The 22,874-nt window shown below is 36.9% G+C and overlaps 1 long non-coding RNA gene across 1 annotated transcript; it reads left to right on the top strand.

The window, feature by feature from the left end:
- Positions 1-4,533: 4,533 nt before the first annotated feature.
- On the top strand, positions 4,534-9,029 carry LOC103098485 (uncharacterized). The gene is made up of 3 exons (XR_471740.3): positions 4,534-4,620; positions 8,222-8,324; positions 8,708-9,029. It is a non-coding gene; the product is annotated as an uncharacterized LOC103098485 (long non-coding RNA).
- Positions 9,030-22,874: the final 13,845 nt, after the last annotated feature.

The following is a 22,874-nucleotide window of genomic DNA, read 5'->3' on the forward strand; positions in this document are numbered from 1 at the left end:
CATGCATTTAATACAAAAATAAAACACAATATACAGTGTATAATATATGAAATTTGTTTTCACAGAACTTTCAGTCCAACAGAGGAGAGAAAACATATAGATAATAAAAATGTGTGGTTGGTCAAGAGAATGATAAAACCAAAGCATTCTCTCCAAAGTTAAAAATGACCCCTTACTTGTTAAATTCAAGAACTTTTTTTCAGTCAGCATCCTTCATGACCACTGCAACTTTTGACATTGTTGACTACTCATTTCTCATGAAGACTATTTCCTCCTTTGGCTTTAATTACATCCCTTTCCCTTAGTTCTTCTATTCATCTGGTCTCTCTTCAAAATCTTTGGCTAGCTCATTACTCATATTGTATGAACAGTGTTGAGCATAAAGTCCTGAAGAGTCAAGTTCAAATTTAGCTCCATCACTTGCTAGCTGTATGACCCTGAATGACTCAATTAATCACTATCTACCTCAGTTTACTCAAGTGAAAAATAAAGATAATAGTAGGCACTGACTCACAGTTTGAGAGGATTAAATGAAATAATATTTGTAAAAGACTTAGCACAGGTACTTAATAAATGCTTACTCTACCTCTCCCTACCTGTGAGTGTACCCCGTGATTGTCATGAACATTCTTTCTTCTTCTCATTACTTCCCATAGGTTCAGGCCTCATCTCTCGAGGGAACTCCAGTTCTATAGAATCTGTTGTAAAATTTCAGATTTGCATTTCTGACAGGCTGTCCTGAAGACATTTCAAATTCAGCATGTCCAGATTGGAGTTTATAATCTTCTTCTGTAAAAGATGTAAGATATCCTCTGAATTTTTCTGTTTCCATTATAGGTACCACCATTCTTCCAGTAACTCATGTTCAGTAACAAAGAGTCATGCTTAACTCAGTTCTAGTTCTTCTCTTTATCTGGCCCTTCTTCAAATTCTTTGGCTGGCTCATCACTTATATTGTGTGAACAGCCCTGGGCCACCCGATTTATCTCATATATCCCCATCCAATCAGCTACCAAACCTTTGTCGATTCAGTAAAATCTCTTGCATATAGTCACTTTCTCTCTACTCACACAGCTACTACCTCAGTTCAGGCAAATATCATTTCTTACTGGGATTGTTGTAATAGTTTCCTAATTGTTTTCCCAGACCTGTTTCTCGCCTTTCTATCTGCCACGTAGATGGTAACTGATATTTTTAAGTGAATAACTATGTATCTTCCCTGCTCAAGATTCTTCAGTGGCTCCCTTTTATCACAGGATAAAATGCAAACTTCTTATTTAGCATTTAAAGACTTTACAATCTAGTGCCATACTTTCTTTATAAACAAATCTTATTTACAGTTCTCTTTACTAGCTCCCTTCAAGGCTCATGGGTAACTGCTTAATAAAGCCCTTTTCTTGTGCCTTAGTTTTTTTTTTTTTAATCCTTACCTTCCATCTTAGAATCAGTACTCTGTTGGTTCCAAGGCAGAAGAGTGGGAAGGGCTAAGCAATGACATAGGTTAGGTCTATGCTTCTCCTTTTCCTACCTGCATAGGTTAGGTCACATCTTTTTCAAACTGAACAAAAAAATTTAGTTTTACATAAAAATCAGCAAAGTTGTTAGGGGGACCTGATTGGCCCCTACTTCCCATGATGAAGGTATCTGGTCTTAATAAGGACTTTAATAAAGGGAGCAGCTAGGTGACTTAACTCCCTTTGCCTAGCCCTTACCACTCTTCTGCCTTAGAACCAATACAGGATATTAATTCTAAGATGGAAGATGAGTATTAAAAAAAGAATTTTAATAAGGACATTAAAAAGTCCCTTCCACAAGGAGTCTGGGACCTCTGGACTTGACTAGACAAGTTTCTGTAAGGACCCCAGCTATAAGAAAGCTGTCTAAGTGCTTTTGTATTCTTGTTTATATCCCTTTCTCTTCTAAAGTTAAATAAAAACCCTTTAGTTAATTAGTCAATGACCTATGAGTTCCTCATTCATCCTAGCACTGAGCCTGGGTAGCAAACAGGATGTTCATGTCAGCCTCACACCTAAAAGATAGGAAGAAGTTGAATTTTGCTAACTCTAGGAATGTAGAACCAGGGCTTCCATGCTTCATGAGGATAACATCTTTTTTTTTGCCTTTACAGATTTGCCCTTTACTGAAGTGGACCATTCTCTTCCACAGACCTCTATATAAAATGCTGTAAGAGTGCCAATATTGGAACTCTCAAATCTCTCTCTCTCTCTCTCTCTCTCTCTCTCTCTCTCTCTCTCTCTCCCTCCCAGAAAGAGGCTTAACACCTGAAACCTCTTTCAACAAAGCTCTCAGAGAGCCTGGCAGTAGGAGTTGAAGGCAGCCATAGTGAGGGGGTCTAGTCAGAGAGGGCCGAGGTGGGGAGACAAAATCCATCCTCCCTCTCTCTTCTGACTAAACACCACCACCTCCTCTTACTCTGTCCTTGCCTAGAAGAAAGAATATTCCATCCCTTTTCACCCTTTCTTCCTTTATTTTAAATCTCTCCCCTCCCCCCCCTTATTATTACATTGGGCTAAGTTTTAAAAGCAAAGAACTTTGTTCTGAGGCCTCCATCTTAGATCTGTGGATCTTTGTATCTGAGTTTCCAGTTCTAGGCAGGGCCCTTAAGTTTAAAGAACTTGTGTTTATGGTTCTGATCCTGAATTGGTACTCATCTAGCAACAGCTGCCTCTCCTTATATTGGCCTTGTGCACAGTGTTTTGGAGAACTGTAGTGGTCATGATGAGTAGACTTCAGGGCATCAGGTTAGATTCGGGAAAGAGGCTAGGAAATCTACTCACAGTTCATGGAGATGTTGCCAGGTTTCTTAATGCTGGGTTACTTGAGAGCTGATCAATCCCTCCCTAATGCTTCTCCTGCATCTCAAGGCCTTTACTCTGTTGATACTCTCATAGTCACCATGAGAGATGATAGAGAAGAGCTTCTTACAATTTCCATTTTGGAAATATTGCCTAGACCATGTTAGAAAAGTTTAATGATCACAGGCTCACTTAATATAAGAAGTCTGATCCCAGCCAAAGAGGAGATCCCAAATATATCCACAACACAGAAAAAAAATGGAGGGCTAAAGAAACATAGCATACCCAGCTCCCCTGACTGATCTGCCAAAGGTCAGTAGACTAGGAAAAATGCCCAGAGAAATGCCAACATTAGGAGAGTTTCCAGGAAATTCTCACAATGATGCCATATTATTCCCACCCCCTAGGGAGACTTCGATAGAAGTGAGTCATTTTCTGAAAACCACACAAGTTGCTATAAAGGATCCACAAAAGAAGACAGGTTATTACTCCTGGCATTAGGATGTGCTCTTCCTCCTATAGTATACAGCTCAATGCTATATCAATCTAATACACCTCAGCTCTACTTGAAATGAGTTAGCGCTGTCCTTTTTCACAGTGCTGACTCATCTCACTCTTCTACACTTAGTCTCTTCTCCAGCCCATGGTGCTCACAATCTGCCCTTTCCTTTATTTACCCATATTCTCCTTTATTTTTTCTTCCTTTATATGCCTGGCATTTCAGCCAAACTAGCCTATTCAACATTCCCTTAATTCCTCTTGTGCTTTCAGTCAGTCGTGTCAGTCAGAATTTTTAGGAGTTTACAATGTTCTGAGATCCTGTTTACATGTGGAGAGATGCTATGAAGGTAGCAGCAACAACCCTTGAGAACAATGAGTATGTGGGGTGAGTTTGAGGGAGGAATGCTGTTTATTCAAAGAAAAGCAGAAACATGGTTCTTAACTTCAAGATGTTCACATTTTATTTTATTTTTAAAACCCTTACCTTCTGCCTTAAAATCAAAACCATTTATTGGTTCCAAGACAGAAGAGTGGTAAAGGCTAGACAATGGGGATTAAGCTACTTGCCCAGGGTCACACAGCTGGGAAGTGTCTGGGGTCAGATTTGAACCCAGGACCTCTCATTTCAAGGGCTTGCTCCCAATATACTGAGCTACCCAGCTGCTCCCAATGTTCACATTTTAATGAGGAAGACAACACACAAACAATTATGTATACAAAATACAGATGGGGAGGTAAGAGCTAATCTCAGGGGAAAGGCACTAGGCATGCAATGGTGGAGGAGGGAAGCCAGGAAAGATCTCTTGCAGTAGGTGGAATTTGAGTTGAGTATTGAAAGAAGCCAGGGAAGTCATAGTACAGAATTGAATGCAGCATGTTGCAGAAATAGTGAACAACAGCCAGGGAAAAGGCATGGTATATGGGAAATGGAGTTTTATATTGGAGGAAATGCAAGAGAGCCAGTGTCATTGGATTCTAGAATATGTGGAGTGAAGTGTAAAAAGCCTGGGAAGATAGTAATGGACCAGGTTGTGAAAGGCTTTAAAAATCAAACAGATTTTTCTATTTGATCCTGGAAGTAATAGTGAGATACTGGAGTTAATTGAGTAGAAGGTAATCATATGGTCAGAGCTTTGATTAAAGAGGATCACCTACACAGGTGAGCAAAGAATGGATTGGAGGGGCGGGGAGAGATAGAGAAACTATTAGGTAAATGCAATAACCCTGGAATGAGGTGATTAGAGCCTACAAAATGGTGGCGTGTGACTTGAAAGAAAAGGAGATGTGGAGAGATGCTATGAAGGTAACAACAATATCCTTTGACAATGCACTGGTTACATGGGGTGAGTTTGAGGGATGAGTCAATGATGGCCCTGAAATTATGGGTTTAGATATGTCTGTGAGGATTCAGGTACTCCTGAGAGTAATAAGAAAGTTCTGAAAAGGAGAGGGTTGCTTTCTATTAAATCGTGTTCTTCTTTGCCTTTGTGTGTATTCTTCCTTCCATCGGGAATGCCCTTTCTTTGATCTTTGCTCAATTATTTGCTACTATGCTTTCACAGCTCAACTGTAATGTTACTTCCTTTGTGAAGCCTTCCCTAATCTGAATTGGAAGCAATGAATTCATCCTTGGAATCATGGTCAATGCCCCCAAATTTAGGTAACTTGTCCAAGGCTATGCAGATGGTTATTGCCATCACTTATACTTATGTTCCTTTTATTAAAAAATAGTTTAGGGACAGCTAAGTGGTTCAGTGGATAGAGATCTGGGGCTGGAGATGGGAAGTCCTGGGTTCAACTATGACATCAGCCACTTCCTAGCTATGTAACCCTATGTAACCCTAGCTATGTAATAAGTACCCAGTCCTTACTACTCTTCTGCCTTGGAACTGATGTTTAGTATTGATCCCAAGACAGAAAGTAAGGCATTTTTAATAGCTTGGTTCACCTTGAGGGAAAGATTAAATATTAGGTTGGCAAAACTGGGCCCCTAAATAAGTTTTCCATACTGAAAACAGAATAGATTTGTTATGTTCAAATTTTCTCTTACTTTCTCATACTAAGTGAATAACTCTTTCATGTTAACATCTCCTTTCACCTTGATGGCAAAATGAAATTACAATTTCAAATCATATTTATAATGGCAAGGCATGTGAGTACTCAGCAAAGCCTTGGCTGTTTGCTGATGTTATACCTCCTAGTTAGATTAGCTTAGTCCCTACTTCTTATAAAGAAAAGATTAAGAAGAGATGTCACCTTCCTAAAAAATGGAAAGGGGTGGGGGAAGAACATGCAATATTTTGCCTCTGTTGTTTAGAGAGAGAGTCAGTATCATCTTATGGAAAAAATACATAAGATATGCTTTTCTTGTCATCAGTTTTAAATGAGAGTATATTCTAACATTTCCCCCTCATTTTAGGGTGAATCAAAGAATGGATTTCTGGATTAAATCTACTTTGCTAAACTGAAGAAAGAGAATTGGAAAAATAAAAATCTTGGGCCAATTAGTCCATATGGATTTATTAAGGGCTTACTGAGAGCTAAACATTGTGAAAAGTATAATACAGTATTCAAAGTAAGGCAAAAACATGTGCCCTGATTTCAAATAATTCAATTTTTAATGGAGAAGTCAAGAAGCAAAAAAAACCCCAAAACATGGTGCATATAAGTTATATACAATGTAAATGGAAGGTAGTATCAAAGAAAGGCACTAACTATAATAGGAAAGGGGGAAACTGGGAAAGACCTCTTAACCCTCTCAGGGCTCTTTCATGGCAAGGTGTATGATCTTGTGCTTGTTCCTTTATTTCTGTGGGTTTTAGTTGTGTGTTTTTTAATCTGTTAAAGTAATGGCTTATACTAAATCATCTTGGAGGTCCATCTAGTTCTAAAATTCTATGTATGTAGGCGTGGTTATGTTTATATTTTCATCATTTAAGAATATCTCATACTATAGCACTGATGTTTTAGAAAAGTCAAGATAATTTGTTCAGATGAGAATATTAAGTACATCTATTCTCCCAGAGCAATATCACACATATATTTTGCCAACAAAATACGAGATGTCCTCCATTTGCTGAAAAATCTAATTTAGATACAAATTGATACTTTAGGTGTATACAGGTTTTCCAACTTCTTTTCTGTCTTTGAAGTATGAGTTATTTTTTTCCTGAGTACATCACAATTTCTTAATTATTAACAGGTTACTATAGCACAGAACAACAGAGAAGCCATTTTGCTTTTAAGTACCTTTTTTGTCCCCCCTAGATTTTTGCCGGTAGGAGATATTTACAATAGAAATAAAATCTATTCAGCATTAAATTGCAATAATGGAAAATTCTTTGATATTTTTATGGATCTTTTGTTCCTATTCTTGTAAGTACTCCGTTCAATAATGTTGATTGTACCTTCTCTATGCAAACCCATTCTTTCTAACTCATCCAAATTCTCTTATAAATTCTTCAGATGGTTAGAAAATATTTATTTCAGTTCAGTCCTATCCAATTCTTCATGATCCCATTTGAGGTTTTCTTGGCAAAGATATTGGAGAGATTTGCTATTTCCTTCTTCAGCTCCAGAGGGGGAAGTCAGACAAATGGGATTAAGTGACTTGCCCAAGGTCATACAGCTAGGAAAATGTCTGAGGCCAGATTTGATCTTAGGAAGATGAGTCTTCCTGATTCCATCTTTATGTTCTCCATTGTACCACCTAACTGCCCATAGAAGATATAGATATAAAATAATTAGGAATAATACTAGACCATTTGAATATGAGTATTGATAAAGCAGACAGGATTAAAATATATATAACTAGCCATTCTATTGTGTCTTTCTTACACATCTGTACAACAAAAACTCATAGTTTTATCTATACTTTGCTATACAATTCCAGGGAACAAGTCTTAATTTAGGACTTTCTTTTATTTTCTGTAAGAGATCTAATTTCTAGATTTCTTTTGTAATTATTAATATATATCAATTGTATTATAAATATATTCTTAAATAAGGAATTTTACCATTTCAGTTTCCATAGCATTTTCATAGTAATTGTGACTCTAAATTATTCTCGAGATACTTATTTCAGCAACCACTGTGCCCCCTTCCCCCACAGGCATAGGAGGCTCCCCCTGATTCTAGATACCTCCTGCATCACACAATGCTTTCTAAAGCATCTCTCATGAGCTCCCACTGATAACATCTACTTTTTCTGGTCAGTAGGAGGAACCACTGAATTTAAAACAATGACAATGAAGGAATGTATAAATAAATGTTACAACACTATTCTCTTTTTTTCTTCTTAAACCTCCATTTTCTTTCTTAGAATCAATACTGTGTATTGTTTGCAAGGAAGAAGAATGGTAAGGGATAGGCAATGGGGTTAAGTGACTTTTCTAGGATCATACAGCTAGGCAATGTCTAAGGTCAAATTTGAACCCCAGATCTCCAATCTCTAGACTTGGCTTGCAGTCTGAAGACCCTACTAGATACCCTCCAGACTATCCTCTTTAATCTAGGATCTGGGAACATATACCTATGGAAAACATGTGACTAAGGCACCTGCATGAAAGATATACATAAAGAGGGAATATGGTTGGGAATGTAGACTCTAAATGAACATCCTAATGCAAACACCAACAACATGGAAATGGGTTCTGATCAAGGACACAAGTAATACCCAATGAAATGAAATGAAATGGGTGGGTGGAGGGGAGGGAGGGAAATAATGTGATGATTGTAACCAAAGAATAATGTTCTAAATTGACTAAATTAATTCTAAAAAAAAGAGATACATAAAGAAATCAGCTATAGTCAGGGTATATAGGAACAGGGGCAATGCTGCAAGATTATTGATGTCTTCTGATGATATTATTATACTATCCACTGCTGGATGTGTTCCCTTCTAGGTATCGCATTTCTGCTGCTCTCTTCTGGGCATCATTTCTTCCCTCCAGTTATCCAGGGGTGATTACAGCTTCAGTGACTGAATACTCTGTTCACTCTCTCCTGGTAAGATCCTGGTTGATTAGTTTTTTGCAAGTCAGCTCCCCTTACTGGGGGTAATATGGTTAGGAAGCATTTCTCTAGTAGGGGAGTCCTATTGGTCTTCAGCCCCTGATTGGTCTCAGCTATAATTAGGATGAGGAATCCTTGCCCTAACAGGTAAAAGCTATGGTTCTTTCTGTCAATGTCTGTGAACTACCTTTTGTTGGGCCAGCTCTGTTACCAGTGGGTAACGTGCCTACGCTAAGATCATAGTCCTCCTGTTAAGGAGTAGGTAGCCTGCCTACTCTAAGATTACATTGGCTTTTTGAACTCTATTCTACTGTCTCTTCTGATTTCTTCAGTTCATCTAGTATTCTTTGTTCTTACCACATTCCTCCTACTTTCAGAACTGTGGCAAGTAAGCTCAGCGTTTGATATTTCTACATTCTCATGGAAAAGAAGCCAGTGATGAAACTGTTTCCTACTTTTTTACATCATATCTTCTGTTCTATACAAATCACAAGAGCTGGGCTGGGAAAAGCTGAAAGACCTGGTGACCCTTGTTCTTCTTCCTCTCAGCAATATATCACAATCTGGTATCCTTTTTCTGTTTTGTTTTGTCTTTAAATATCTGGCTTAAAATAAAATTTTAACTTAAACTGAACAGATAAAGCTAGCAGCTACAGAAAACAGTCCTTATATATTATTCCTTTATGTAGTGATTCTTAACCTGGAATCTATAAACTTTTAAAAAAGAATTTTAATAACTATGATATAACTTGTCTCCTTGGTATTTGGTTTTTTTTAATATTTAAAAACACTGTTCTGAGGAATCATAGGCTTAAATACTGTTCTTGTAGTGTCCACGTCATTAAAACCATTAGGAACTCATGTTTTAAACAGTATAGATTCTAAGTTAGTCTTAGATATTATGATAATCATGAGCAGATCACTTGATTTTCTCCGAACTTCAGTATTGATTGCCATGTTTCTGGAAAGGGTGTGTGCCTGAGTAAGACTCTTGTCCACAAGAAGTGTCTAAATGTGTCTTGTAGGTGGCATGGATCTCTGAAATCTGCTTTACCTCTCTCCAAGGGAGGAAGGTCTGTCCCTTGGCATTTGTTCCTTTCTTCATCTTTCTCTAAGATGAGAATTAGTTTAAATTCTAGCTATCTGCAACTTGAAAGTGTGGCTAGTCTAGAAATGTGGATCTGGCTCAGAATCAAATTGTTTCCCTGGTTGCTAGCCTTCAGTCTCCTTGACTCCTCACTCGATGTTATTTAGATGAAAAATCATCAAATTATAGCAATTAGTGAGCAAACTCATAAGAAACTGGAGTTCTCTGGATTAGAATATATACAAATACAAAAAAATACACCAGAATGAACAAGTTCTTCCCTGAGAACAAGATGAGATTTCAGCTGAAACCATGAGAAAAAGGGAAATCTATGAAGTTTCTAGAGAGGCAAGCTAAAAATCAGGCACATATTGAAGACCTTGTTTTCCTGACATGTCTGTAGTTTCCAGAACCTTTCCATATGTCTCTCTCCCCATGTGGTGGTAGCAAGTCCTGTTTTGAGGGAAGTAGCCAATGTCACATTGAGCTCTCCTTCAAGACTTTTTCTATATATATAGCAATATGCAAAATGCCCGTATTTGAGTGAAATCCTACTCACACTTAAAATGAAGAATTGAGACTAGATAATCTCTATGTTCTGTTCTGTTTCAGATTTAGCAATCTATGATCTAAGTTGTCAAAAACTGCCTTTAGTGTTCCTCAATTTCCCTTCATGAATCCTTGTCCCTGTCTATGTAGGTTCCCTTTTATCCTGTCTTTTTTTTTTCCTTCACATCAGTATCTGCTATGAAGAAAGGATTTTACACCAGTTACATAGTGCTTAGTAATAGTTAAAACTAATGTGTCACTTTTGCCAGGGTGATTTTACATCACCGAAGCTCAGAGGTAGAAAAGGATGTAAGAGGTACTCTTGTTCAACCTATACATGAATAAAATACCCTTTACATCATCCAGGAAAAGTGGTCAACCAGTTTTTACTTGATAACCTCTCATCAGAGGTTATCTCTTACCTCCTGAAGTAGCCTTTTACTTGATAACCTCTGAAGAGAGGTTATCTCCTACCTATTGAAGTAGCCCTTACATCCTTGGATAGCTCTCCTTCTAAAAGCTTAGATTTTTCTCTGTATCAAGCCAAATTCAACTGTTCAGAAATAGCCACCCATTGCTCCTAGTGTTAGCCCTTGCAGTCATCAGCACAATTTCAGTCCATCAGATAAGCTCAGAGACTTGAAGGAAGCTATCATGTCTCCCTTAAGACATCTGTTCCTCGGGCTGTACATTGCCAGTTTCTTGAACTTGTATGGCAGCCTCAGAACCATAGGTTTTTCTCATTTCCCTCTTCTGAATGTCCTCCTACTTGTCCTTTCTTATATCTTTTCTAAAATGTGGAACCCCAAAATATAAAAATGTGACATGTATTAATTAGAGTGAAGTAGGAGTGTTTCCTTTCATGTTCTGAAGATTATGCCTCTCCTTCTGTAGCCCCAAACCATATTCACTTTTTTGGCTGCCATGTTTCATTGTTAACTCAGATTGAGCTAAAATCTGGGTCCATTTGCTATCATTATCTAATGATATGCACCATCTTGCCCTACATATTGCACTTATGAAATTGAATCTGAAAAACCAAATGGAGGACTTTATGTTGATCTCAATTCAATTTAGACTTTAGTTCCAGAATATTTATCCTATACTATCTTTTTGAATTGCAACTCTGTAATCTAATAGCATTGGGCTTTACCTTTCAGTTTTGTGCCACTGAAAATCTGATCAGCATATCGCCTTTGCCATCATTTGCCAACACTTTGACAAATGTTAACAGTATCAATTGGAAACATCAAAAGTATTAAACGGCACATGTATATGAATAAAATACCCTAAACAGTGGAGGGCAAGGCACAGATATCTAGATTACTTTAATGGAGACTTTGATCCACAATGGCATTTATCAGTTTATATTTACTTCTTGAGTCTATTCATTCACCAAGTTCCAAATCCATCTCATTGTTCTATTGTCCAGCCCATATGGCTCTATTTTGTCCACAAGGTTTACTTAATGGACTTTGACAAATGTCTCACTTAAAAGTCTGTAAACTATGATTTTTACCTTCCCAAATATACCAGTATAATAACCCTGTCAAGAAGGAAAATGAGGCTAATCTGGTATAACCTGTTTTTGATAAAGCTAGTTTAGCTTTTTGTGATTACTATGGCTTTTTCTATATGCTCACAAAGTATCCTTTTATTAACATACTCAAAATTTTTCCAGGGACCCAAGTTAAAACTCACCAATGTAAAATGTATAGACTCTCTTCTCTTCCTCTGCTTTAAAAAAATGGAATATTTGCTCTTTCCCAGCCTAAGATCTAGGGAGCACAGTATATAGAGTACTGATCCTGGTGCAAGGAAAACCTGAGTTTAATCCTGGTCTCAGACACTGTGTGATTCTAGCCAATCATTTAACCCCTGTTTGCCTCAGTTTTCTCAACTATTAAATGGGGATCATAAGCATATCTACCTTGGAGGGTTGTTGTATCAAATGAAATAAAATATAGAATGCTTAGCACAGTGTCTGGTACAGTAAATTCTACTTTAAAGGCTATTATTATAATTATTAAAGACTACCTATGATATTTCAGCAATCACACCTACTATTTTCTTTTAGTAACCTGGAATATAGTTGGCCTTAGCTTGAAAAATAGAATTCATTAAGAATAGCAAGGTAGTCTCATACTACCTCTTGGCTTATTCTGAATTATCAATAATTTTTCTTCTAGCTAAAAAATCACTCTCTTTGACAAAGAAAACAGGAAGAAAATAAGACAAATAGGTTTGCCTTCCTCTTGTTGTCCATTATCACCATTTTACCTTCTTTAAGGAATGAGACTGCCTCTTCCTTGATGCATTTGTTTTCCAGCCTACCTTTAAAAAAAAAAAAGTCTCATTTTATTCTTAGTATTTATTGTCATTTTTATTTCATTCTCCTGACATTATTCTCATAGGACCATTCCAAGTTTTGTTTACTTCCTCTGATACCTGAACTTTGTCTTTAGAAATCATTCTTTTGCACTCCCCAAATCTTTTAGGCCAAGTTCTTCTGTAGAATTTTTAGCTCATGGAATCCTGATTATCCTTTTTCTCAGTCCTTTGAAATATATTCACCCAAAATCGAGATATGTATATTTGTCTATGTCTTTCCTTTTCATTCTAAAGTAAATTTTTATTGATTGATTGGGAAATCACTACTTTCCTCCAAGGTCCCCATCAATTCCCCTTCAGCAACCAGTTTTTCCTTATTACTTAGAATTAAGTGCAGATTAGTAATTTCCCCATTGCTTCTTTTATCTTTTTAAAAATGGTAGTCATTAAGGCAAGTTAAGAGTTGATTAGCTTCTGGGGCAGGTATGTGACTCAGTGGATAGAGTGAATCCTGGAAATGGGAGATCCTGGGTTCAAATCTGGTTTCAGATATTTCCTAGCTATGTGACCTTGGGCTTGTAACTTAACCCCACTTGCCTAGCCCTTACTATATAAACAAATCTTTGTTTTGAGTAGACAAAAGGAAAGGATTTTTAAGAGGAATTTATTAGCTAGTCTAATGAATTGTACAGAGAGAACTATAGCAAATATCGAGATAATTGAAATAACTGATCAATACTATATCTTCATCCTAATTTTGTTTCCGGAATTTCTTCTTTTGACCAGGTGGTCTGTAATGTAATCCTAGTACAATATTTCTGCTTTTCCTTCCACTGATCTTTATGCAAATGTTCTCCACAATGCTTACCCAGTTTGGTTCTAGATTACCTTATGTGAGCATAACTTCTTGATATTCAGGGTACTACAAAAATCCTCCTGTAATTTTCTGTTATTAAAAGTTTTAAATTGCGCCAAGACTTTTGGAACCCTTACTTAAGGCTACTCTGAACCTGTGCCCCCCATTTTATTTACCCTATTTCTCATCAATAATAAACTTACTGATTTCTATTCTGGTCTTGGGTCCCATCCCACCAAATATCAGTGATAACGATGAGGTCCTTTTGCCTCCTTGTATTAGTTTCTTCAGTTCACCTTTTTATATTAGCCAAATGGTTCATTTTTTGTTTAGATATATGAGGTCGGGACTTTTGACTTGTTTCTTTTTTGGGATTTTTTACCTTTCAAATTAGTGCTAAATGAGAAGAAGAAAAGATCTTTATTTTTTAAATTTTTAAAAAAGATATTAGTTGGGAATGCAAGCTGATGCTTGAACCATCTTTCTAGAAGTATAGATTTGCTATGTTCATGTGCAACTCCATAAATGAGAGCTGACATTTTATTTTCCTCTATTCTTCAGTTCCCTCTGGACTGGGAGAGTCATTCTTTTAAAAGGGTTAAATAAGAGTCAGTTCATGAATGCAACTGGCACAAAATTAACTTCATTTGTCCTCATCTGAACCTGGAGAATACTAGTGATCCCAGTGGCAATATCTAGGGTGTAGCTAAGAAGAATTTCCTTCACCTTACATATTTCCTATCTGTAAACACATACATATGGACAGTTAGATGCTTATCTGCACTGCCTCAAGCTGTAGCATGCCTGACACTTAGAATATTCTCAGTAGTTCATGAAGTACTTTTTCAAATGGAGGTAGGAGGGAACCATGTAATCATAGCTAGAAAACTGCCATTTATTCTGTTTCCCTCGTTTTATTAATTGGGAAACTGAGCCCCCCAAAGGAAGGCAATGGACTAAAATAGGAACAACACTGGTTTTGGAATTCAATGCTGACTTTCCAACCTCTTGGGAAAAATCACTCAACAGTTCTGAACCTGAGGTTTTTCCATCTCTAAAATGAGACAGTTGGAGTAGATTTGGATAACTAAGCAACTAAGATCCCTCCAGCCCTAAATCTTATTATCTTATGAAATGACTTGGCCAAGATCACACAGTGCCATAGCTACCAATGAGAGGAAAAAGAGGATTTGGAGGGGGAGAGGTATGTTTTGAAAATGAAGACTATTTCCCAGCATCATGGAGTTTAAGTACATTCTCCACATTTGTGGTGTGCTAGCTTGATATCTTTTGGCATGTCTGTGATCACTTTGGCATGCCTTTAGATGTCTTTTGACTTCTAATCCTATTTCTATGATACCACATGCTCTTTCATTAAGGATCTGATTGGGTTGAACCTATCCAGATGGGAGGAAAGTACAGCTTGTTCTGAGGACACTTGACTATTCCCAGGAAGTAGGTGGGATTTTTCCTCTATTGGCTTCTACAGTGAATTGTACAGAGAGAACCATAGCAGATATCTTGAGAATTGAAATGAGACATTGTATGGGATGAAATTATGCATGATCCCCCAGCATACATTCGTTAGTATTAGTAATATAAATTTCCCATACTAATTTAGTAAATTAGCAATAACTAATTCTCTTCCTATAGAGAATTAGTGAAAGTTAGGTACCCTTTAGAAGGGAGATACCAATCTCTCCTTATGAAGAGTAGAGAAATCCCCTTCCCCAAGTAGCTATATATAATCATAAATATAATAAGTAAAATAAAACACCTTTAATTTACTCTTTTTTAACATAGCCAACCCCCCTTCTCCCCTTCTTTTCATTCCCATAGAAGAGTATCCCACTTTCCATGGGAAATATCTTAAACATTACAATTATAATCTTAACTCCCTGCCCTAAAAGTTTCAGCCTGAAAGACCTTGGACATGTCTAAATTCTGACTCAATTTAGAAATTGCAAATTTAAGGAATGTTCCCATGGGTTTGAGAGCACTGGGAAAACTTAAGGAGGGGTGGACAAGATAAAGAAAATATAACATACACAGACATTGTACTACACTCAGGTGGTGTGTTAAATTCCTATAAATTCTGAATTCATGTGAACATCTTTGGACACTTTGCTTTGGGTCGACCACTCAGGCAGTGCCCCATTTCCCCTTCCTAACAAAGGCTGCATTTTCTCTGCAAGCATCTATCAGAGCCTGCTCATTAAAAGGATTTCTGGGGGTGCAAGCTCCCCCAAAATTGCCCTCCACAAACCCATCAATACTATATCTTCATAGCAATCTTGGTATTTGTTTCCTGAATTCCTCTTACATTTTCTCCTTTCGGTACACATTTCGTGCCTTCAGAAAACTACTTCCCCACCAAGAGGCTTTATGATTGTATTTCCAAAGAATAATTCAATGGAGGCATGGGAAAATGTTAGAAGCAGCCTGGACAATTGCAGAGTTTGGGACTTGGAATCAAGAATTCTTGATTTCAGATCTTACTTCTGATGCAATTCATATTACCTATCTAAGCCTTAGTTTCCTCAGTTATTAAATGGGGATAAGAATATTTCCAATTTCAAAGGGCTATCATGAGGTTCACATGAGACATGCGAGAAATATGTTGAAACTTTATATCATGATATGTATCAGTTGTTACTATTATAGATAGCCCCCTCTCAATAACCTATTCCTTTTTTTTTTTTTGGAGGGGGAAATAATGGTGGAAAGTATTTAAGAAGGATAATGCAAAAGAAAAGAAATAGAAAAGCTGATCACTTTGTATTAAAAAATTAAAAAAAAAAAACAACAACCGATCTAGAGCTGGAAGGAACTTGAGAGGCTCCCTCATTTTATAGTTGGGGAAAACTGAGATATTAGGAGATTAAGTTACTTGTCCAAGGACATAAAGAGAGTGAACCACAGAGGTAAGAATCTGAACTTCTGTAGCTAGGTGAATTTTCTGACTTCAGAGTCAGTGATTTTCCCATGATATTCCATTGACTTCTAAGTTAATGGTAAAATTGGACCTGAGTTCAAATCTATCCTCAGACACTTACTATGTGATTCTTGGCAAGTCATTTAACCAAAGTAGAAAATAAGGGCAAAAAGGGGTGTATTTTGATTTTTTTTTGCTTGGAAATGCTGATTTGGAACTTCTGTGCTTTATCCATTTCAAAAAGGATATTAGAATGCTGTTTATACATTCTAATTCTCCAGCAGTGCCTCATGGTAATATTAAGGTCATATGTACATGTTCAAATAAAATAATGCTCACAAAGAATCATCAGCATAAGGGCCTTTCTTGATCATGTCATCTAATCCCCTTATTTGGCTGCTAAAACAAAAGTCTTGAACATGGGCACAACCAGGCCAACACGAGAGAGATTTAACTTCTGAAACGTAGCTACTGCAGAAAGATAAGATGCAAATTTTGAGAGGCACTCAACAGATAGAAAATCAATTTTTCTTAACATTTAGAATTATTGAGTGGCTGGAAAAGCATCTTATGCTATGAAATATAGTTGATGTTTAGAGCCTTTCCATTTTATTTACTATTTAAAGCACACAAACAGCTAGTTAACCAACTACTTATAAAATATATTTAATGTTTAGAGGCACTCAGTGTGGTTGTAAAATGATTTTTAAGGGCATACAAACACGCTACGCTAACCACATTTCATGAACTATAGTTCCCCCTGGAAAAACAAAAACATTTTCCCTGGCATCCTGCAGCATCTCATCCTGAAGTTTGTAAATGGCCTGTGCTGTTGAAACTGGCTGACTTACTGGCTGTTGATGCAAGCCACTTTAGAGAACAAACCAGAAAGATCAATATAGCCCTTCCATAAGTGATAGAGTACTGTGTACTCAGAGGCTGTTAAAAATTCTGTGATAAAAAATAAAAAAAAAACCCTGCTTGACAGAAGCAGAGAAATTAAACAAACACATGCAAAGAAAAAAAAAAACACGAATAAAGAAGTTGCAAGCTTTCCGTCTCGTCTCAATGTAGCACAGATTTATGTGTAGCCTGTAACTCCCTGTAACTCCCAGGACAGGGAAAGGAGAATGGAGATGGAGCTGGTACCGACTCCCTATGTACATTAGCGCATTTATCTCCTATGAAAATGTGGGGAGAGCTTAACAAAGGGTGGGATAAGAGTTGAGCCTCTCCAATAATACTTTAAAAAGCCACCTGACACAGAAAAAAGCACGCTAAGGAGATGGAAAGAGAAGCAAGATGACTTGCTAAGTAGATTCTCCAGGGAGAGAAAGTTCAGCAATTATCGGGGTCTTAGAAGCCTGCTACCTCCCAACTCCTGAATCTTCTTCCATCACTAAATTTCCAACACCTTGATTACGAAGGAGAATTTCTGACAATTTCAATCTGCCAAAAGATATATTAAGCATCCTTTATGGGAAAGGGCAGACACAGTATGGTGTCAGAGATAGATGCCTAGCCTTGGATTTAGGAGTGGGTTGAATTCTTATCCCATCCTTTGTTAAGCTCTCCACACATTTTCAAAGGAGATAAGTATGAAAACATTTTTAGAAGGGATGAATTCAAAAGATCTGCGGCTGTTCTTCTCAGAGGTCTTAGAAAAATACCTCATTAATGTAAAGCTTTAAGGTTTACAAATAATTTCCCTCATAATATATATTTTGAAAGAATGATTTTGCCCTCTTGTAGTTGAGGAAATGAACTTTGAGACGTTAAGTCACTTACCCATTATCAGAAACATCTAGTGTCAATGTCAGGATTTGGACCCTGTTGGTCAATTAATAAACATTAATTAAGCACCTGTTGTATACAGATCAACTACTCTTTTCCCTTACAGTCTACTTATGAATTTAAAGAAGAGAAACATTAGCTCCTGCTCACATGTCGTTAAATTTGAATAGATATTCAAAGCAAAGGATGCAGAGAGGACACATCTTAGTCACTTGTGTCCTTTTTGTCCTTAGTTATTCATGCTATTCTATATCTTCTGAGCAGCTTAACAAATATCTGTCTGATCCTCCTAGTATAACCCAGTGGAATTGCTCGTCAACTCCGGGAAGGGGGAAGGAAGAGAGGAGGGAGACAACATGAATCATGTAACTGGAAAAAAAACCAAACACCAAAAATAAAATGAAATAAAATAAAATAAATCTGATCCTCATAATAGAAGGAAGTAGGTGCTTTTATTATTTCCATTTTACATTTCAGGAAACTGAGGCAAAAAGAGACTTTAATGACTTGCCCAGAGTCACCTAGTAAATGGTCCTTATAAGTGTCTGAGACTGACTCTTGAACTCAGATCTTCCTGTCTATAGGCTCAGCACTCTACCTACTGTGCAATCTGGTTATACCTATGGATTCATCAATTAATCTACTCTTTCTTTTTGCACTAATTACTAATATGTCTCCCACTCCTCCATTTGGGGAAAGATGTCATGTATGTCTAGAGCATCTTAATATTATGGTACCTTTTCTGGATATTCTTTTATCTGAAAAATCATCAATTACATGTTAAATTCTTCAGTCTTTCTCTTCCCCACAAAGGTAATGCTTTGCTTTAGTTATGTTGAAGGTCTAAACAATGGGAAAAGAAAGAGGCAAAGACATCTCATTGCCCTATTCTTACCTTTCCTCCCACATTTATTTGATTTTGAAGGTCCTGTCTCACAAGTTCCATTCATTTCATAATGTCTGGCTCAATCAAGATTTCTGATTTTTTATGTCCTGGAACACAACTTGTCAATACAATGAATTAATATTGAATTACATCCTTTGCTTACCCAGAAGTCTTACCTTTAGTCTACAGAAAACTTCCTTTCCAACATGATAGGTTGAAGGCAAACTTTGTGGGGTACCTTCTTCCTCTATGGGGAATTATTGACCTCTATTTTTTTGGGTATAATAATTCTATAAATGTCCAGGACTGAACTGGATTCTGTGAGGACTAATTGTGTCATACTCTTACCTTAGAAAGAGTATTGTATGATTTTAGAACTGGAACAGTCTTTAGAAATCTTTAGAAATCTTCCATTATAACCCTCTTATTTAACTGAGGCTCGAAGGGATTAAAGGACTTGCCCAACATCACCCTGTTAATTAGTAAAAAAGTGGGTGCTACAACCCAAGTCTCCTGATACCCAAGTTCTGTGGTCTTCCAGCTAGAAGTTTTGTACTTGTAGTTATGTGGAGCCAAGGGGGCTGCAATCTTTTTTGTTGGTTCCCTTTATCTTTATCCCTGTAGTATACCAAAATATGGTTTTTATAAGCCTTCACTGAGAATCAAATTTATTTCTATTTGCCTTAGTGTATAATGAGCCTCTATCAGGTCTGAAGTAGGGTGGGGTGTCATAGAATAAACCTATTAGGGAGCTATTTGGAGGGAGAAATAAAGATTTTTAAAAAAATCTCTTCCTTTGTATGATTTTTCAAAAATCCATTGAACAGATTCCAATTATTCTTCTGTACTTTTACCCCTTTTTGCCTCTAATTTAGTGTTCTCAATGCACAGATTTAGAGCCACAATGATGATTCCAATGGCCACAACATCTGAAGAACCTAAAAGTAAAGTCAATTCCTATCTAGGTAGATGAAGAGATTCCATATACAACATTTACACTGAATAGAATTGGATGTATCTCTAAGTAGGAGAAAATGGGGGGGAGGGGCAAAATTTCAGAAAGCTTTATTCCTAGATCCCTCTCATACAGTCAATATTTTAAGAAATCTAAACAATATTTATTACTACAATTCTTCTGATATAATTCCTTTTTTTAAACTCTCACCTATCTTATTGTTAATTTTAAGGTAGAAGGGCATCACGGGCTATGCCATTAGAGTTAGGTAACTTGCCCAGGGTCACAGAGCTAAGAAGGATATGAGGACAGATTTGAATCCAGGACCTCCCCAATCCAGGTCTGGTGCTCTATCCTCTATACTACCTAGGTGCCCCCTTCTGATATAATTCTTACAAAAAGATTTGCAATAACATTAAGTTATATTTTTTTAATCCAGTATTATAATAAATGTCTTGGAGCATTGTGTTCTGACCTTTCCCCTAAATAAAGAGGTCTCCAATGTTATATAAATGAAGAATTTAACAAGAGAAACTTCCTAAATATATTCAGAAGAGTAGGAAAAAAACAGGAGGTTCATTTAGCCTTCCAATTGGATTCCATGCTTCTATCTTTTTTCTTTATAATTTCTATTCAGTAAGCATGGATTAAGTGACTCCTAAGTACCAATGGGCTGGTGCTAGAAATAAAAATGAAACAAACAAAAAAAATCCCTTTCCCTGTCCTCAAGGAACTAATGTTCTACTAGGAAGAAATAAGTGCACAGATGAGTAAATGGAAAGGTTATATAAAATAATTTGTTGGAGGTGAGGAAAGAAAGAGCCACCAACACCTTGGGGGGATCAAGAGATGTCCTTTTAGGAGAAGCAGTTAAGCTGTGTTTTGAAAGGAACTGAGGGTTCCAAAGAAAGAGGTGAGGAGAGAGAGCATTCCATGTATGGGGGGGGGGGAATGGAACTTGGGGCACAGGGAACGAGTGGACTACTTTTACTAGAATGTGTGCAGAGTATGAGAGGGAGTAAAATGAAATTGGCATAGAGCCAGATTGTAAAAGACTTTAAATGTCAATCAACTGGAGGAATTTATATCTCATCTAGAGCAATAAGAGGCCATTTATGCTACTTGAGTAATATCAATGTTCTTTTGTAGTGTCAATTGTGTTGTGTTGAGGATGGTTTGGAGAAGAGGAGAGGTTGGAAGACCAATTGTGAAGCTATGGCAATAAGCCAAGTGAGAGAGGATGAAGACCTGAACTAGCCTGTGTCTGTGTACATGGTTTAAGAAGGAAATGGATATGAGAAATGTGGAAGTAGAATTGATGAGATTGGGCAACTGACAGGCTATAAAGGTAGGATAGTCCATGAACCTGTAAATGGCAGGAATGGATGTATCTTTCTCAAAAAAGAAAGCTTGGAGGAAGGATTCAAGTTGGGGACAAATTAATGGGCTCCATTGTTCGGGGTCCCATTCCAAGAGATTTCCTTGATAAAAGTATTGAAAGGACACCATTACAAAGAAGTCTTGGAAGATATTCTGAGTCGGGGGTGGGGGGCTGGGGGAGTAGGCAGGTGGCTCAGTGGATTGTGAGCCAGGTCTAGAGATGGGAGATCCTGGATTTAAATCTGGCCTCAGATACTTCCTAGCTGTGTGACTCTGGGCAAGTCACTTAATCCCCGTTGCCCAGCTCTTGCCACTCTTCTGCCTTGGAGCTAAGACTTAGACTCAATTCTAAGACAGAAGGTAAGGATTATAAAATAATAATAATAATAAATTCTGAGACATTCAACATAAAATAAAAAGATATGCAATTCCTCATATATCAATAATAATATTGTTAATGATCTCTAATAGAGTAAGCATGAGGTTGTATGTTAACCAATGTTTGGTATATGAAGAACTCTCCTTGGTGACTACTCATGCCCTTGTGGGATGTGCATGGGGGATGGTATTTGGTAATAAGGCAGCAGCATAAATTTTCCTTATTAATATTGATTCCCATAGTCCGCCCAGATTTTGATTTTAAATAGGTAGTTTATTTTTAGATATGCCTTTAATATGTCTTTGCAAACTATTTTTTAATTTAAAAAGTATATATATATATATACATATATATATATAAAGACACAGATACATTTATGCTGAGTGTCCCCTGAATATGTTGCTTTTCCTAATGTCAGTCCCAGAAAAATCCTATTTTACAAAAAAACAACAACAAAAAATCTCAGTCATCTTGGTCCACCAGCTCATTCTGAATCTAATTCATTCAGACTCCAAAACTCCAGCAGTGATCAAAGGCATAATTATAACATATTCATATCCTATTATTATTGTAACATTCTGAAGCAAAAGGGGAAAATTCCACCCAGTGAACTTGTTCTTCCTGTTACCGACACTAAGATTGAGACATTTAAATGCTAAGACATGGATCCCTGAGGCAGAACATAAAATATTTATAATGAAGGGAGTATGGACCAATAAATTTCAGTTATGAATGTTTTTAGCTACATGTAGTAATAAATAACCTTCCAAAGGCAATTTTTCAGTTTGCACTTATTGCACCTCATCAGAGTAGATTTTCAGGAAACAATAATGATTACATAGTAGGATACTAAATTACTCTCATGTTTAATGAACGATTACCCAGCTTAGCTTTGATTAAGTTATAGCTGCTAAGCTAATTTGACTGGGGGCGAAGTTTGCTTGGAAAGGTAGAGCTATTATTACCATCAGTTCAGGGGCATGAAAGATGTGTACCATCTCCAGAAATCTGCAATTTCTGTTGTAGGTCAGCTCTGGAAAGAAAATACTCTTTATTATGGTCAGAACAGAACAGGGCAGAAGATCCATGATGATATTGGGTGAATAATCACATGCTTTCCAATTACCATCATCTCTATTATGAAATAATAAAAAACATTCTTGAAAATGGACTAAATTTGTTTGATGTTGGGGATAGAGATAAATAAAGATTCACCCAATATGTTGCCAAGATTGTGCTCTTAATAAATTTTTATCAGATGGCTGAATGGATAATAGCTTCTCAAAAAGATGATTAGAGATACATTACTTAGAATTTGTTAGGAAACAAAGTTCATGAACTTGCCACATTTAAAAAGCAGAACCACAAAATAATAATGACTTAAAAAAAGAA

Source organism: Monodelphis domestica, chromosome 8 (genome assembly GCF_027887165.1).
Source record: "Monodelphis domestica isolate mMonDom1 chromosome 8, mMonDom1.pri, whole genome shotgun sequence".
In the NCBI taxonomy this organism is placed as follows: domain Eukaryota; kingdom Metazoa; phylum Chordata; class Mammalia; order Didelphimorphia; family Didelphidae; genus Monodelphis; species Monodelphis domestica.